This window comes from Ursus maritimus, unplaced genomic scaffold, assembly GCF_017311325.1.
Source record: "Ursus maritimus isolate PB19 unplaced genomic scaffold, ASM1731132v1 scaffold_2, whole genome shotgun sequence".
NCBI lineage: Eukaryota > Metazoa > Chordata > Mammalia > Carnivora > Ursidae > Ursus > Ursus maritimus.
Genome location: NW_024424452.1, coordinates 15723918 through 15739413, shown reverse-complemented (window position 1 = coordinate 15739413; position 15496 = coordinate 15723918). Strand labels below are relative to the sequence as shown.

The following is a 15496-nucleotide window of genomic DNA, read 5'->3' as shown; positions in this document are numbered from 1 at the left end:
AAGTTTCCACTAAACACAGACTGAGCTCCTTTGCTGGTTGCCTCTCTTCCAGTCTCTTAATGTTGCAATGACCACGGTCCACCCTGGTCTTCTCTAACCTCAATGAATGCATCCAGGCTCGTGGCTTGAATGTCATCTCTAGGACAGAAACTGCCAAATGTGTACCTGCAGCCCGGTCCTCGCTCCCAAACTCTCAACTCCAACCACCTACCTGACCTCACTCAGGTGTCTGGGAAACACCCCAAAGTTCACACGTCTAAAACTGAACTCCGGATCTTCTTGTCCCACCAAACCCGCCATTTTTGCACCTTCCTTCTCTCCCGATGGCCCATATCCAAACCCCATATCCAATCATTCAGAAAACTATGTTGGTTCTACCTTTAAAGTCTAACCAAAATCTGACCACTTCTCACCCTATCCACTGCTATCACTCTAGCTGAGTTACCAATGTTTCTTGCCAAGACTGTACCAAGAGCCTCCTAAAAGGTCTCCCACCCAGTTTTCGTTCTCAACACAACAGCCAAAGTGATCATTGTAAGCTAAAGCCAAATCATGTCACACTTCTAGCTCAAAACCCTTCCATGGCTCCCCATCTTACAATTACCTATAAGGTCTGCCCCCCCACCCTGATACCACTACCACCACCACCACGCCCTTCCCCTTACATCTCTGACTTCTTTTCCTACTCATGTCCCCCTTGCTCACTCTGCTCCAACCACATTGGTCCCCCTGCTGCTCTGGAAATGCACTGACCCGGCTTCCCACTCAGGGCCTTTGCTCCGGCCGTGCCCCTGGATCTCTTCACCTGGATCCCCACTTGGCCAATCCCTTACCAAGAGTTTGCCCAACAACACTGTGTGTCAACTATACTTCAATCCAAAAAAAAAAAAAAAAAGAAATTTTAAAAAACGAGTTTGCCCAAGTATCACCTTTTTCCATGAGCCAACCCTGACCACCCTGCTTAGGACTGCAACCTCGCCCTCCTTATCCTTAACCCAACTTTACTAACATCCTTCACTATGCCTTATTTTCTCTTTTTCCTGTGACATCTATCCTCTTCTAACATATGATAAAATGTGCTTGTTATGTTTATTATGTACTGTCTACCTGTCCTCATTCGGATGTAAATTTCACAAGCGTAGGCTCTTTACCAGCTCTGTTCACAGCTGGGGCCCTAGGACTGAGAACAGGACAGACAGGAGGGCTTGATAATACTCGCTGAATTAAGTGAATGCATAAAGCTCAGAAGCCATCTTCACTCTGAAGCCTTCCCCGACTCCCTGGGGCCAGAAAACATTTCTCCCCAGAACTTGCACAGTACTTTATGTAGACGTGTTCTCAATATATGAAATTCATAATACTCTCCTAACTATCTTAAACTTATCTATGTGCATGTCACCTCCTCTCCTGGGTTGCAAGCCCTTTATGCCAAGATCCAGAATTTTCCAAAATACTTACTTTGAGCCTCTTTTGAGTAGATGATCAATGAATTGCTGAAAGTTGAATGAATAAACGAAATGATATAACTGTGAAATACATACCCACAATTATTTTAACTTTTTATTGTGGAGAATTTCAAATACATACAAAAACAGAGAGAATGAATACATGAATTCCATACATGTATCATCCTGCTTCAACAATCATAGCAGATTGAGCTTCATCAATAACCCCACTAAAAAGGGTTCTGTACCCCAGTTCCAACATGGAGAGATTCCCACACATCCGAGCAATTCTTAGACACCAACACGGTGTTCCCTATAATTCCCTATAATTCAACTCAATTCTAACACTACCTACCCAGATAGCACCAGATTCCACAGGTTAAGGGTTCAGTTCAGCAAGACTGGCACCCCCCGCCCACACACACAACTTATGCTCAAGGTATACAGAGGATGTCTTGTTCCTTAAATATGTCATGGTTTTTTAAACCTCTATGCCTTTGCAAATGCTGTTCCCACTGCCTGAAATCACCTAATCCCTCATATCCAGTGGGCAAATTCCTATTTATTCTTCAAGATGAAGATTAAATAACCTTCCCTATACTACACTATCTCCTTCCTACTCCTTCAGAGAATTAATTAGTCACTCCCATTCCTCTCCTTGAGTGAAATATCTTTCATCTCTGTTGCCAGGACCTAGTAGGCATAAAGAAAATGTTTCATAAGTCAAACAGAGTTGAATCTGAGAAATTATTGAGAACTCAGCGAGAATTGAGATTATTGTTCTCAATGAAACTATTCCAACTTAGAGTGCTATTAGCCCAAAATTAAAATCCTTAACCAGCAATGATGACTACCACCAGTGAAACAGAACTGACATCATAAATTCTGCAGTTGGATGAAACCTCAAAGCCATCATCTGGGTCTGGCCCCATACCTTTCTGCAGGAACGATATTAATGTGTTCATTTCACAGGTTAACAACTAGAGGTACAAGGAAGTTAAATGACCCAAGGTCACACAGCTCCCAAGAAATGGCTAAAAAACTAAAACTTGGATCTCAAATGCACAGAGACAACATAAAACATGGTGGATAAATTAGGAGGTGGATAAATTGAGGGGTAGATAAATTAAGCAGAACTAAGTAAGCTTAAACATTTGATAAGAACCTATGTGGACTCAGGAAATGTCACAGATTTTCATGAAGAATTCAGACCAGGGCGCCTAGGTCGCTCAGTCACAGGTTATGATCCCAGGGCTCTCGGATGGAGCCAGAGTCAGGCTCCGTGCTCAGCAGGGAGCCTGCTCTCCCTCTCTCTCTTGTCCCTCTCCCCACTCGTTCTCTCTCTCTCTCTCAAATAAATAAAATCTTAAAAAAAAAAAAAAAAGAATTCAGACCAAAGTTCTGCTAGCTGGACAACACAATGGGTGATGATTCATTAACCGTGAAAGAAGAAAAGTCTGCACATTCTTTGGGAGACCAGCAGATAGAAAGAGGTTTCATAAATCGTCAAATTTCTACCCAACCAGGGAATACCAAGGAGCTTCATATCCCATTCTCTCTATGGCTCAGTGACCACCCATGTGGCTCTGGTCCAGACGGAACCAACGCAATTCGTATCCCATGGCTAGGTAGGCTCGCTCTCCCAGCCTAGAAGACAGCAGTCTGTCAGCGGAGATGCAGGGCTTAGTGCAATGCAATCCCACTGAGTGTAGAGAACGAGTCACATGTAAATGCAGAGAAAGCCAGGAACAGAAGAGCTAAAATGAGACAAATGGGACAGGCTAAAGACCGTGCATAAGGCAATATAATGTGACTAAGAATGGGCAATACTCTGGAGATTGACTGACAGGCTCCGAAAGCCTCAAGACTCCTAACACCAAAGCCAGACCACACTGCCCCCCTGTGCCTAGCCTAAGACCCAAGAAGCACAGAACAGGCGCCATCTCCGAGAGGCGACCAGTCTCACTGAGATGACCAGACAAATCATTACTGTTCATGTCTGAAAAGCCAGGGGCTTGAGCCTCTCCCCAACCACTGACAAAAGAAGTAGCTTCAAGCAGACCATCAGCCTCAAATATGAAAGGAAAGACACATTTCCTCAAATAAAGTGAGGACTGATTTCCACATCCCCAGATGAACACTAGTCCTGACTTATGACTCAGAACTCCTGACATGAATCTCCTCGGGTGCACTGTGGTACCAAAGGCAGAGAAAAGAAGATGTTTAGGACAAAAGTTGCACTGAATTTACTTGGAAGGCTGATTCTCTCTCCATGCAATCCCTAGGAGACAGACCTGGATTATACAACCTTAACTTTCCTCACAAAATGTTCACATCAGGGGATATGCCCTCCAACCCTGGGGTTACACAGGTTTCAGCTCCCTGCTCAGACTTCAGAACAAACGTCCCCAGCCTCCTTCAGCCTCTCCCAGCCCGCACTGAAAATGCCCTGCCTCCTTGTTCACTTCCGGTTGCCTCTTTTTTCAGGTCTCCATCAGGAGCCACTCATAATTCAGTCAAAATTCTCATGGCTACAAGGCGGGGGGGAAATCCACTAAGTTCAGGTGCTTCAAAGTACGTTGTGTACATTAGAATTTCACACACACAAAAATCGTTGCTAGTGAATGGACTCTGGATCCCTCACATGTGGCCCTGGGAAGGGAGACAGGACCGGGGGTGGAAAAAACCCTGGTGGAAGGGTATGTGCTTTGACATGGCAGCTCCCAGGCCCAGTCCTGACCGCTGAGCCACTGCCCTTCCATGGCTCAGAACAGGTCTCCCATCCACCCAGCGCCCAGCTGGTCCGTCTGGGGGAAAGAGAGGGCCAAATGGTAAAGAAGGCTCTGCGGATGACCCCTTCTCACCCCCAGCTCCAAAAGTACAAAAGCAAGTTTTCCTTCAGGACCAGACTTAGGACGTCTCATTTTAGATAAGAGGGAAAAACCTCTTCCCCCAAACTCTCTTTGACCTTCTTCATCTACGTATTTCATGAGAGGCATCCAAAATCGCCTTCGCCAACTTACTCTTTTGTTAGGACTTACCTCTTACCTTCACTTGTGTAAGAACAAATACAAGCTGGTACAGAGGTTGTGGAGATTGTGGAGATCAAGCACATCCAAGGGAACAAAACTTACTAGGCTTAGATGGGCGTCACCTTGGGTAGGAGGGGTGAGCCTGTTTCAGGTCCTCTGGGCGCTGCAACTGCACAAATGCGGCCTGAGAAGCTTCTGGATCAGAGTCAAAGAGCCTCTGGTAACTGGGCCTGGGGTTCCTGGTCAATGCATTTGTAGTACATTTTACGATTGAAAAATAAGAACAGCTGTTCTGGGGAACCTGAGATTTTATGGGTCCCACGTACATTACAGCAGACAATTTTATTCAAGCGAAGAGGAAACTGGTAACTGATAAATAACAACAACAAAAGACAAATCAGACTCACGTTTCTCCAGTGCTGGATTCTTAGGAAACGGCACTCTTCTCTTCCTGCTTCTTTCCTGCGTAAAAATGCAGCATAAAGTTCTGACTACAAGTTTCTTTACGAGAAATCTTGTGAGTTCTGCAAGAGGAAGAGCCTAGGAGAGGAGGAAATGAACATCAAGGTCCAGATACAAGAGGAGAAAGAGAATCTGTCTAGCTTCCCTCTCCCCGCTGGTAGGACTGGTGTGAAGAAGGGTCAGATGCAAAGTTCCCGAAGACTGCTTCCCTTGCGAAATGCTTGACTTCTGCCTCCTTTCAGCACTGCAGGGGAGTAAACACATTATTTTCTCTGGCTTTGATTCTGCAAAAGCTTCAGGTCTGACAGGCAATCACCTACACCGGATTAGCAGAACGCCAAAGAGAGGGAAGGGGAAGAGGATCTACTGAGAGAGTAAGATGCGGACACAGAGGAGCTGACTCAGGTATATCCCAGACTCTGCAAAACAGATCCTGCTGTCTTCAAAACGAGTAGACAAAGTCACCAATATGCCAAGAACAGTCACAGAAGAGTCCCATTGCCCAATATCAAGGGAACACAGCCAACAATTTTGAATTAACATCTTCATAATTAAAACTGTAAATAGAAGTAGATAAAAGTGCCAAAACTCAGAAGAAAAAAAGATAAAAGAAACAGTGAAGAAGATGAGGCAAGAAAAAGCAAAGAGACTGAAAAGGAGGGGAACCATAATGGGAATAAACAATTCAGAGGGTTCAACATACAGTCCTTGGGTAACCTTTCTCTCATCCGATTTATGAGTTAATCTCAAAAGCAAAAAAAGGAATGTGGCTTCCATCTTGGCCCAGCCTCCCTCCCTGCTCTAAGGAAAGGCAGTTGCCCTATGGTGAGGCCCATCTGGCAGAACTGGAAGGGACCCCCAACAAACAGCCAGACAGGAACTGGGGCCCTTGGTCCGACAACCATCAAGGAACTGAATCCTGCCAACAACCGTTGTGAGCAAGCTAGGCAGCAGATCTTCCCCAACAAAGCACTCAGATAAGTTGACCTTGGCCAACATGCCCTCTTAAAAGACCCTAAACCAGAACCACCCAACTAAAGCTGCTCCCAGATTTTTAACCCACAGAAATAATAAATGTTGTTTTAAAGCTGCTAAGTTTGGGGGTAATGTGTTATACAGCAACGGATAGCTAGAATAACGGCTTTGAAGTAGGCAAAACTTTCTTAAATAAAACCCCAAAAGCACAAACAATAAAAGGAAAACATGATAGAATGGACTTCATCAAGAGTAAAAACTTCTGCTCTTCAAAAGATACCATGATGGGGCACATAGGTGGTGCAGTGGGTCAAGCACCTGACTCTTGATTTCAGCTCAGAATCATGACTCAGGGTGGTGAGATCAAGCCCCACATCAGGCTCTATGCCCAGCATGGAGCCTACTTAAGATTCTCTCTCTCCCTCTGCCTCTGCCCGTCCCCACCTCTCTAAAAAACAAACAAAAACAAAACAATAAACCAAAACAACTAAAGATATCATGATGGAAAAAAAGATAAAAGAAAGAAAAAGAAAAGACAAGCCACAGAATGGGAGAAAATATTGACAATACACATATTTGACAAAGAACTTGTATCCAGAAAAAAGAACACTTACAACTCAGTAATAACACAACTTATTAAAATATGAGCAAAAGATTGGGATAGACATTCCAAAAAAGAAGATATGAAAATAAAATGAAAAGAAGAATGACTACAATAAAAAAAGACTGACCACACCAAGTATTGGTGAGGACATGGAACAGCTGGAACTGCGGGGGATAGAAAATGGTACAACCATTTCGGAAAGCTTTTAGCGGTTTCTTATAAACATATGCCTACCATAAAACTCAGCAATCCCACCCTGGAGGTTTATCCAAGAGAAATCAGAGAGCGCTTTATTTGTGACAGCCCCAAACTAGAATGTCCATCAACAGATAAATGGATAAACAAATGGCAGTGTATCTCTACAATGGAACGCTACTCAGCAATAAAAAGGAAGGAATTAGTACTACATGCCAAAACAGGGATAGACACAAAAAACCTTATACCGAAAGAAGCCAGACATAAAAGGATACATACAACATGATTCCATTTATATGAAACATTAGAAAACAGGAAAAAATGCTATAATGACAAAAATCAGGCCATTAGGGCTAGAGGTGGGGCCACCCGGCTGCAAAAAGGCTTTAGGAAATTTTCAGGTGTGATGGAAGTGTTATATTGTGCTGGTGATTATAATTGTAGTGTGTATACAATTGTCAAAATTCATCCAATGTACACTTAAAATGGGTGCATATTATTGCATTAAAGTATACATTGAGAAAACATTAGCTTTAAAAAAGTTATTAGGCATGTATCAAATTATCTGAAAATTTAAAATGTCCTGACTACTTTATTTCACCAACATGACAGTGACAGCACTATTATCATACTGAAAACCTACCAGGTAGCTGTAATAAAATTTAGAAATCCTGTATTTTATCATTTTCTTTCCTGATCCTCATTCCGATACCGGTCAGTCAAATATTTAACAGCAAATACAATGTGCAAGGTGCTTATAAAGAAAATATAGCAAACAACTTTTATGAATGAAAGAATTATTTAAAGCCCAACTTGAAGCTGTCTCTTCACAAAAATAGATATGGTAAGTGCTAATTTAAAATTCTAATTCGGATGGGAAAGAAGATGACAAAGTCAGACAGCCACGGCCACTCTAAATTCCCAAGATTTTCCCAATCTTGTACTGATGACTCCCCTATGCAGGATTGCATCATTCATTCATGCTGTTTGCTAGGCACCAGTGGGATAAAACAAGGGAAAACTACTCAAAAGTAAATTGATGAAAAGAAAGCCTTGAAATCCCATGAAATGTACTATCCCGATTAAGAAAAAATACACGTAGCATCAGAAGCCCTGGATGCGGAAAAGGCCGACCGGTAAATCAGAAAGTTGGGCACCCCGGAGAGATAAACACATGCCCAGACTCACCCGGGTGCTGCCGTTCCTTCCTGGGCCGTCGCCTCTGCCTCCCGGGCTCCGGCGGCTCTAACCTTCCGACACAGCAGGGGGCCGAGGGCTGGCTCCGACCTTCAGCGGCGGAGTTCCGAGGGAGGTGACCTGGGCAGAGCCGCAGAGCTTTTACCCAACAATCGTATGAGATCTGCTGATAGTGCGGCGGATTCTGGTAGGTTTTGCATGTGCTTTTCTAAGCTGCAGACAGCACATTCCCACTGTACAGAGCGGAGCTCCAGAGAAGCGCGTGGCCCCGCCCCCTGGGTGGGGCTCCCTGAGCCCGCCCCTCCTCCCAGCGGGGGCTCGGTGCCTGCGGCCCTAGCCTCGCGCTGCCGTGGGCGCAGTGGGCGTGTTCACGCGGAGCCTCGCCGCCTGCACCCTGCGGAGGAGGGGCCGAAGCGCTCCCCGCCCGCACCACCAGGGATGAGCCGGAGAGAGAGAAACCGGAGATCTCTGCTGATTTTGCAATGAACGAAAGCTCCTTAGGGACCTTTTTTGAATCCCCGTTTGACCTGTTCTTCTAGGAATGTAGGTCTCCAAGAGAATTTCAGTAACGACTTATATATTCATGTTCTATGTCAACTCTACTTCAATTAAAAATATATATATTATCAAAAGCAAAGCAACGTATATTCGCAACAAAATGCAGAAAGGCATGAGTGACAAAATGAGTCTGCATCCTTTTACTTTTTGTTCTTGTCATCTTATTTTCTTCTAGGTGTCACTTGCCAAGCTACTTTTAAGTTGACTATAATAAATAAATAAGGGGTGAGCACCTCCCAACATTTACCGTTGGCTCAGCTGGCTGGAGCTGGGCAGCGAGGTCCCGCCCTAAAACATAGCCTGAAACCTCTGAGGCTAACAGTTCTGCACGTTCCCTACAAGCGGTCACTCAGGCAGAGAGGGTGAAATTGCTGGAGCAGGACACTTGGTCACAGCATCCCTGCCCTTTGCTACAGGACCTCCCCAAAACACAATTCTATCCGGAAACAAGGCTGCTGCTGCTCTTCAGTGAGGCGTGCCCTTGAAGTTCAGTAAGAAAACGGTTGCAGGTTTGGGGCCCACCGGTTTAATTTCTCCCAGATCTGTCGAAGAGGGTTCTGATCTGAAGGATGGAGAGGAGGAATTTCGATGGTTTGAAATATGAGGTAAAAAATGATACCGCTAATGGGGGAGGGCAAACTAAGGGGGTCTAAAACAACAAAGAACCTGTTTACATTTTGTAGTGATTTAGTATAATAAAAGAACAAGATGTTAAACACCGAATATGTGTATGTAAGTATAAACGGTAACTGAGTATTTCTAGGGGGAAAGAAACCCAACTACAATAATGTGAAAAAGTAGAATTAATGTCTGCTATTATTCACATTTCATAGATGTTTAATATGAAACAGAATTCAAATAAAATATTTGTACTGAATAAAATCTGTCAGCTACTCATGGTCTCTGTACCTACCTCACATTCACACCTGTACTAACACTTGTGGTCATGAGGTGGCAGTGTTGTAGACACAATCCACGTTAAAAAAGAAAAGAAAAAAAAAAAAAAGCTCAGAGGAAGCTAACGGATGGTCACAGAGACATGTAAGCATCACGAAGTCATCTTGCCTGACAAGGCATAACTATACAAGCAGATTATAATATACTTCATTGTTGTTCTTCTGAAATACTGTTGAATAGCACATGTGAGCCAGATACAATGTAGTATAATAAAAACATTAGCAAATTATTTGCAGAGTTTTAATCATAATTGGTCAGTAAGAAGTAATACAGGTAATGCTGGTAGTGTTCCTGAAAGCTTTCCTATAGATCACATTTTTTGTGGGTTTTTTTTGTTTTTTGTTTTTTTATAGATCACGTTTTTATAAGCTACCATATTGACTGATGATGAACTGTTTTAGCATCGTGTACTTTTTTAAAATAATTCGGTGCTTATAAAATAGCCCTCTAAAAGAGAGTGAGTTGGAACAATCACTCCAGAAGAGAATGTATCATTCAGTAACACTGAACATGCACGTTGTCTGTGACCCAGCAATTCCACCTCTGGAACACACTCAGAAGCAGGAGTCACATATGGGAATATTCACAGCAATCCTGTAGACATATAGTCATTGACCAGAAACTTAAAAAGAGAGTATCATTTAATATCATAAATGATAACTTACAACATAAAATTCAGGATGTAGTTATCTCTGGATACAGGAAAAAAATGAGACTGGGAAGAAATTATAGAGTTCTTTAATGGCAGTGAGTATACAGATTTTTAAAAATATCTGTGTATATATATATATAATGTGTATATATTACATATATGTTATATATGTATCATTATACATATATGATACATGTGATATTTGTATATCAATACATTAAATACCAATACACTGAAATATATAAATGTTTTAAAAGAATATAGTTAGAGGAAAATACAACTTAATGTAAACACTGACATTCAAAATAAGTCACACCATGGAAATATGTCCATGATATGTCCTGTGAATGAGGCACACTGCAGAACAATATATACTGTTTGATTCCTATTTCTGAAAGAAGAAAACTCTGTGTATGTCAATAGTAATTCTGGTGAGCAGTTAATTCTGGAGAGTAAAAGGAATGAAAAATTTACCTTTCTAATGTATTTGGTTTCATATTGGTTGAGATTCGTTTAAAAACATTTATTACTTTTGTAATGATTTGTGAATCAATTAAAACTAAATGCTTTAGGAGTAAGGGGAGGGTGAAATAGGTGAAGGTGGCCAAAAGGTACAAATCTCCAGCTATAAAATAAATAAGTTATGGATATGTAATTAAAATGAGAAAAACAGGTGCCTGGGTGGCTCAGTCTGTTAAGCGTCTGCCTTCGGCTCAGGTCATGATCCCAGGGTCCTGGAATCAAGCCCTATGTGGGACTCCCTGTTCAGCAGAGAGCCTGCTTCTCCCTCTCCCTCTGCCTGCTGCTCTGCTTACTTGTGCTCTCACTTGATCTGTCAAATAAATACATAAAATCCTAAAAATTAATTAATAGATTAATTTAAAAAAAGAGAAAAACTCGGTTTTTTTCCTTCCCATGTAGGAAGCAAAACCCAATTCTTTCCTCCTGTGTTGTCTTTTACTACCTATACAAAATACTTTACTTTTGGTCATCAGATGTGGAAGTTTTACACCATATCAAATAATTCTCTGCAACACCAGCTGTGTATCCTATTATCCTATAATTTAGCTCAATTCTGACACTATCTTCTCAAAGCATCATATCCCACAGATTAAGGGCTCAGCCCCACAAGGCTGCCCCTCTCCACACACACAGTTCAGATACCAGTTATCATCGGTGCTTCCGACCGACTGCCTATAGATCAGAGGTTCCCGTGACCCCCTCCTGAGGTTTAAATGACTTGCCAGAGTGGCTCACAGAACTCAAGAAGCACTTACTTACATCTACCAGCTTACTACAGGGTACAGGTGGACAACCCAAGAAGAGATACACATAGGGTGATTGCACGCTTGAAAGTTGTTAAAAGAGTAGATCTTGGGCGCCTGGATGGCTTAGCTGGTTAACTGTCTGCCTTCAGCTCAGGGCAGGATTCCCAGGGTCCTGTGATTGAGTCTCACATTGGGCTCCCTGCTCAGCAGGGAGGCTGCTTCTGTCTCTACCCCTCCCCCTGCTCGTGATCTCTCTCTCTCTTATGCTCTCTGTCCTTCTCAAATAAATAAATAAATTTTTTTTAAAAGAGTAGATCTTAAAAGTTCTCATCATAAGAAAAAAATTGTAGCTATGTGTGGTGATGGATATTAACTAGACTTATTGTGATCATTTCACCATACATGCAAATATCAAATCATTATGTTGTATACCTGAAACTAATATAAGGTTATATGTCAACTATACCACAGTAAAAAAAAATAAAAAATAAAACAAAATCTAAAATAAATGAAGAAATAAATAAATGTCTCAAATTGCTAAGTCAAATAATTATGTATCAAAAAAATTATCTGAAGCTGCTAACTGGTGTCAGCCAGTTGTGAAATCCTGTAATCCACTTTCCCAGCTCTCCTTCAACTCAGGGTGACCACACATTCCTGATTTGATTAGGGAGATTCATACAGAAACATGCTGAGGAGGTTGCTGGGAAAGCTTTTGCTTTCCCAATATGAGAAGAATAACATCGCTGGCCTACTCCCTTTCTATTTCCTCCAGTCTCTAATATTAATGAGATGAGTGGATGTACAGCAGTCATCTTGCAACCATGAAGAAAACCAAAAGAATGACAGCAACCCAACTCTGAAATGATTGCACCATGGTTCCCAATACCAGCAGCCACCCATCTCTATATTTCTTTTTTTTTTTTTTTTAATCCTATCTTTAGGCCAGTGCAGTTAAGCCCTCTGTTTTTTGTAGGTGGAAGGCCAAAGAAAGCTGAAGAGAGATTTCAGCTGCTGTCCTCCACAGAGTAAAGAGTTTGTCATTTGAATCTTGTCAAAGAAGAGGGGTTTGATACCCATCTTAGGCTTTCCACTAAAACCCCAGAAGGACCACAGTTTAGGAGGAAACATTATTTCCCAGAACAAAGTATTTGCTCTAAAACTGAGAGCTAAGGATGAAGCTAAGGGACCAAGTCTTCAAAGGGTTTGTTTGAGAGGTCAGGAGGGGACAGTGGGACAGACATCCGTGTGGGGCTCAGCCTGGGGAGTTTAGCCCAGAGTGGCTGAGCTTCCAGAGTGTCTCCCAGATGCCTTGTGAAGCCCTCTTCAGGGCCAGCTGGTGACCCAACAAAGTATAATATCAAGACACCACAAGTACAAGGCAATCATCCAGTATTTTAACTTCCTGATAGAACAAATGTAAACATTCTTTAGAAAAAGATGATGGAACCTAAGTCTCTAAAATATTCAATCCAAAATATCCAAAATGTCCAACATCCAATCAAAAATTAAGACTTTCTAAGAAACAGGAAAATGTAACCCACAATCAAGGGGGGAAAGGCAATCAATATAATAGGCCCCAAGATAATAATGTTACAATTACCATACAAGACTTAAAAGCAATGAAGCTCAAGCTAAATATATTCAAAGACCTAAAGGAAAACAATGTCACAGTCATTGCCCAGATGAGAAATCTCAGGGGGAAATGGAAGCTTTTTAAATGGAAAATATAGAACTAAAAATAAAACATACTAAATAAAAATTTACCAGATTGATTTAACAGCATATAGAAGACCACAAAGGAAAAGATCAGTGAACTTACAGATAGATCAATAAAGAACCAAGAGAGGGCGGTACAGAAAAAGAAGAACGAAGTAAACCCAAAGCAAACGGAGGAAAGAAATAATAGATAGTAGAGCAAAAATGAATGAAATTGTAAAAAAAAAAAAAAAATAGAGAAAATCCATTAAACCAAAAACTAGTTCTTTAAAAAGATGAATAAAATTGAAAAGCCTCTAGCAATATTGACCAAAAAAAGAAAGACACAAATTTCCAGTGTAGGAATGAAAGAGGAAATAATACTGTAGACCTTACAGACACTAAAAGGATAGTAAGGTAATACTCAGAACATACTATACACATAAATTCAACTTTGATGAAATGGACCAATTCCTTTGAAAACCACAAACTACCAAACTCAACCAATAGGAAAAATATATAATCTGGATATTCCTATATTAATTAAAGAAATTTAGGGGCGCCTGGGTGGTGCAGTCGTTAAGCGTCTGCCTTTGGCTCAGGGAGTGATCCCAGCATTCTGGGATCGAGCCCCACATCAGGCTTCTCTGCTGGGAGCCTGCTTCTTCCTCTCCCACTCCCCCTGCTTGTGTTCCCTCTCTCGCTGGCTGTCTCTCTCTGTCAAATAAATAAATAAAACCTTAAAAAAAAAAAAAAGAAAGAAAGACATTTAATCTGCAGGGTTTTTAAAGTACCCTTTGAAAAAAGCTTCCAGGCCAAGATGGTTTCACTGGAGAATTCTATCAAACATTTAAGGAAGAATTAACATCTATTTTATACACTCTCTTCTAGAAAATCAAAAAGGAGGAAATACTTTCCAATTCATTTCATGAGGCCTATATTACTTGATACCAAAAGTAGACAAAAGTAGTACCAAAAAAAAGGGGGGGGGAGAAAGTGAAGCAAGAAAAGGAAAGGAAAGGAAAGGAGAGGGAAAAGAAAAGAAAAAAGAAAAGAGAAAAGAAAGCCATAGATTGGTATCTCAGGAACTGAGGCACAAAAGTTCTCAAAAAAATATTAGCAAATCAAATCCAGCAATGAATAAAAAGAACTATACACCATAACCAAGTGGTATTTATTCCAAATATGCAAGACTGGCTCAACATTAGAAAATCAATCAATATAACACACTATGTTAGCAATATAAAAAAGAAAAAACACATGATCCTATTAACTGGTGCAAAAAAATTATTTGACAAAATTCAACATTCATTCATGATAAAAGCTCTCAAACTATGCAAACTAAGAATAGAAGGAAACTTCCTCATTCTGATGAAAGGCATCTACATAAAACCTAGAGATATCCTCATACTTAATTAAGAAAATCTAAATGCTTTCTCCCTAAGATGGGGAATAAGGAAAGGATATCCACTCTCACCATCATTCCTATTCAACATTATATTGCACTAGGCAGTGCAATAAGGCAAGAAAAAGAATAAAACTATCCTTTTTTTCAGATGACATGATTATCTACATAGAAAATCCCAAGGGATTAAAAAAAATCTCCTACAACTAAAAAGTTTAGTAAGGTCACAGGATAATAGGATACATGGTCAATATACAAAAGTCAACATACTAGCAATGAAGAATTTGAAAAAAAAATTTAAAAACAAGACCAATTATAATAGCTTTTTAAAAAGGAAATACTGAGGTATAAACTGAATAAAGTTAATAAAATATGTCCAGGACTGTAGGCTGAAAACTTTTAAATATTGATGAAAGACTCAAAGACCTAAATAATTAGATAGACATGACATAGTCACGAATTGGAATACTCAATATACTAAAGAAATCAACTCTCTTCAAATTGATCTATAGATTTCTTGCAATTCCAATCAAATCCCCAGCATATTCTTATAAATATAGACAAGCTGATTCTAAATTTAAATAAGTAGGCAAAAAAAGGGCTAGATTAGCTATAACAAGTTTGAGAAAAAAGGGGATAAATTTGAAGGAATCACAGTACCTGATTTTAAGATTTATTACAAAGCTACAGTAAGGTATTAGAAAAGGATAGGCACATACATCAAGGGTGCAGAATAGAATCCAGAAACAGACCCAAACAAATATCATCAACTAATTTTTTTTACAAAGGTATTAAGGCAAGTCAGTGGAGAAAGGGTATCTTTTTTAATGAATGGGATTGGAACAATCAGAATTTACTATGCTCAGGGGAAAAAAAAAATGAACCTCCATGATCTAAAGTTCACACTTCTTATAAAAATTAACTCAGAATGTATCATAACTCTAAATAAAAACACTGAACTATAAAACTTTGAGAAAAAAAATGTAGGAGAAAATCTTATGATTGGGGTTAGGCAAATAGTTCTTAGACATGACACTAAAATCACAGT

General features: G+C 40.6%; 1 protein-coding gene across 7 annotated transcripts in view; it reads right to left on the bottom strand.

Annotated features, from left to right (window-relative positions):
• PSPH (phosphoserine phosphatase) overlaps positions 1–15496 on the bottom strand; it is a 45845-nt gene that overhangs the window by 7839 nt on the left and 22510 nt on the right. For 2 of the 7 annotated variants that reach the window (XM_040635012.1, XM_008698600.2), the window contains exons 2-3: positions 7902–8030; positions 4885–5017 (exon numbers count right to left, since the gene is read on the bottom strand). The gene's annotated coding sequence lies outside the window, so the exon portion shown is untranslated. Of the gene's footprint in view, positions 1–1458; positions 1494–4579; positions 4717–4884; positions 5018–7901; positions 8173–15496 lie in introns of those variants that run through there. The other 5 variants (XM_008698602.2, XM_008698603.2, XM_040635013.1 and 2 more) reach the window with 5 other exon arrangements.